This window comes from Sinocyclocheilus rhinocerous, unplaced genomic scaffold (assembly GCF_001515625.1).
Source record: "Sinocyclocheilus rhinocerous isolate Xijiao unplaced genomic scaffold, SAMN03320098_v1.1 scaffold463, whole genome shotgun sequence".
Classification (NCBI taxonomy): Eukaryota; Metazoa; Chordata; class Actinopteri; order Cypriniformes; family Cyprinidae; genus Sinocyclocheilus; species Sinocyclocheilus rhinocerous.
Window position 1 is genome coordinate 98,706 of NW_015627535.1, and position 3,676 is coordinate 102,381.

Here is a 3,676-nt window from a genome sequence, read left to right on the forward strand (position 1 = left end):
ATACTTTTATTCAAAAGTGACAAATGTACAATAAAAAAGTCTATTTCAAATAAATGCTGTTCTTTTGAACTTATATACTTATCAAGTAATCCTTAAAATATAACATGGTTTCCACAAAAATATTAAGCAGCACAACTGTTTTCAACATTGATAATAATAATCAATGTTTCTTGAGCAGAAAATCAGCATATTACAATGATTTCTGAAGGATCATGTGACTGGAGTAATAGACTGGAGTAATGAACATTCAGCTTTGCATCACAGGAATAAATTACATTTTACAATATATCAAAGTAGAAATTAGTTATTTTTAATTTAAATAATATTTTACAATATTACTGTTGTTTGTTGTATTTTTGATCAATTAAATGCAGCCTTGCTGAGCAAAAGACTTATTTCAACATGACTTGAAGGCCACATCATTTAAAGTAGTCTTGAATATCAGGTGTATTTAAAATCATAACTTTAATGCTGAGTGACATAAAGATTAATTACAGTGGTATTAACCATACGGACTCAATCTAGCAGCTGGGAGCAAATTGCAGATAATAAATATGAAGCCGTAGGCCTACAGACTGAGATAGCTTAATGATCTTAGCATTAGTCTTATAGTGAGAAAGTGGGTCGTATGGTCACAGAGTTTAAACCCATCTTCAAAAGAAAGCCTTCAAAAGAATAAAAGTTTTCGGAATGGTTTCCTCCACTAAATGCCTCACCCTCAAAGGAGTTATTCAGAAGAACAACAATTTATTCAAAGCACCTTCTAATTAAAAGCATGTGACAGAGAAACTGCTATACACTCCTCAAAGAGGTCAAAGGTCACAAGACTTGTGTTGTGAGAATGGAAATGTAGCCCAATGTTTATTTATAACATATAGTCAACAGTCACTGGAGAATATTTTAATTCTGGTCCTGTAAAATGTCTTTGGTGTGTGTGAAAGCTTTGAGAAATGTAGGCCTCCACTTATTTGTGATGGTATTAAAGAGAGGATTCCTGTCAGTTTTATATGAAAAGAAAGGCTTCCTTTTCATCAATGAGTGCTCAGCCTGAAGAGGTTTGACTCGCACTTAAAAGGTAGTTTTGTGCAAAAACAAATGAACTAGTATTAGTATGGAAGCAGGTCCTTTAAGGAGAGTCTAGCCATGAATTTTGTCTTTTTTGCTATCCCAGCTTTTTGTTCTATATTTCAGGACAGGAGGTAGGTATAAGAAGGAAAAGCACCCAGAACCATCATCCATTAAATAATTAAAATGTTAAAAATAGTATTAAAAAATTGAACAGTTAAAATATCAAAGCTTTGATTTTCAAAGGACCTTTTTTGCTCAACATCTCGTCAGTGAACCCAAATATAAGGATAAAATAATTAATTGTGTTAGACCTCATGAAATTATTTGGCAACGCAATTTTCTTTCCATTTCCTATTAAAACATGAATTTCCATGGATGTTGTTAGTGATGAAAAATAATTTTGAAGACATTGCATGCACAATAAGTAATTTCTAAATGATGAGCTTAATTTCACTATTTTATTTTTATTTATTTATTTTTATTTTTTTAAATACTTCCAGGTTTTCCGTGACAACTTTCTGTGACTACTTCTTTGCAGGTTGTACATACAATTTGGATGTTCTTATCTCAGTCTCAGGCAGCATTTTATTACAGATTTCTATATTCCCTTCCTGACAAGATGAGGCATCACTTTTTGGTTCCCTGTAAGAGAAAGAATGTATATATTTTAAATGCATTTATCTGCTAGTTTCATCAACTTTTAAGAGTACACTGATGTCAGAGCCAAAAGACGTGCACTAAAATGTTGTAAAATTGTGTTTTTATTCCCAATACTGACACAGCAGACTTGATGACTTAATGTAGACTCAGATCAACCTCAGACTCTGCTACATCCCCCTCTGAGTTGGACTAGCTAGACATCAGTCAGGAACTATACACATGACCTTGTGATCTGTGAAATACCAGCCTGTCATCCATCACCCACATACCATCTCTACCAACAAACTCCTTTACCCTTTCACAACTCATTGGTTTAAGTTCCAGCTCACAAGTTACACAAGATTTTGGTCTTCCGTTGCATTAGAAATCGTATGATTGAACCAGTCACTACTTGTAATGCTTTCACTGTGTAATTCAGGTCCTTTTAAGTCTAATTAGAAATAGACTGCACTTCACTAAAGCCAGCCGATATTAAGCAAATGAAGTTAAGCGCAGTGGGAGGCTGAAATGATAGGGTAGAGCTCTTGATTGTTTATAGATGGCTCCCCGTATCAGCGGTTAGGCACTCATTAACTCTCGCAGACATTTGAGAAGCAGAGAGAGTTTATTTATGTAATCTCTAGACAAGATACTCTGGGCTCTGTCAACAGGAAAAAGCAAATCATGCCTCAGACAGCCTCAGATAAATTTATGACATGCAAGCCATCAGATTTGACTGTTAATGTTAAAGGGGTCATATGCTTTTTTAAAGATCATTATTTTGTGTATTTGGTGTAACAGAATATGTTGACATGCTTTAATGTTCAAAAAACACATTATTTTTCAAATACTGTACATTATTGTAGGTCCTCTATGCCCCGCCTCTCTCAAACGCTTCGTTTTCTACAAAGCCCCCTCCTTTGACAAGCGCAGTCTGCTCTGACTGGCCAGCTGACCCAGTGCATTGTGACTGGCCGAACACCAAAAGCACGCGTCGGAAATGTAACGCCCCTTACCATAAACGCGCAACTTCAGGGATCTTATCTATGCACAATCAGCTTGTAACACTCCAAAGAGAAAGGAAAACTTGAAATCGCATCATATGACCCCTTTAATGTCGTGTTGTGTTGTTTAAAGACACCCACAATACAACATAAATGATCTTTCATTCAGATTTATCCATAAATGCGTTGTTTTTGAGTGGGCACAGCCTTATATTTTGCCTTGAGTGATCTTGTAATTCTCCATTCGTATAGTCAGCCCAGACTGGGGGCCTTTAAGGCAATAATTTCAGACTTTTGATAGTAGGGTGTGAATAGAACTTGGCCTCTGTTTCCCATCAGAGGATCAGGTCTACCTTATGGCTACACTCCCACCTCTTCTTGATGATGCCTTTCCACTGAAATCTTTTCTAGATTTCTCCCACCTGCTAGTTTCTTTAGCTACTCCTTCCTCAAGATCCTCTTGAGGGCTTAACCCTGTGTGGAGCTTGAAGAAGCGGATGATATCATAACAGAATTTTATTCCTTAGTGTGAAGATCATTTTAATAATCTAAAGAACCTTTTTCCACTATAAAGAATCTTTTGTGGAATGGAAAGATTCCATGGATGTTAAAGGTTCTTACTGGAACCATACATGCCATTAAAGAACCGTTATCTTTTAGGAGTGTTGCTGAATTAATTAGTTGGCATAATTGACTATATCTTTTATGTAGACAACAAAAGCCGAACTAATAATCCGTGGGCAATGTAACTGTCATCGTGAAACATTCAAACTACCATAGTAAACCTTTAGCTTTTTGCCATCTGCCCCCTCTGTCTTAAAGGCACAATATGTAAGATTTTTTTATTAAAATATCCAAAAACCACTAGAACAGTGTTATATATTTTGCTGACTTGTGTACTTACATTATCCCAAATGTTTCGAAGAATGTTTAAATCCAGAGAAATAAGCAATTTTAACTAGTGA

The 3,676-nt window shown here is 35.5% G+C and overlaps 1 protein-coding gene across 1 annotated transcript in view; it reads right to left on the reverse strand.

The window, feature by feature from the left end:
* The window catches only part of LOC107728700 (ubiquitin carboxyl-terminal hydrolase 43-like), a 96,490-nt gene that overhangs the window by 90,785 nt on the left and 2,029 nt on the right, over positions 1–3,676 (reverse strand). The gene's annotated exons all lie outside the window — the stretch shown is intronic.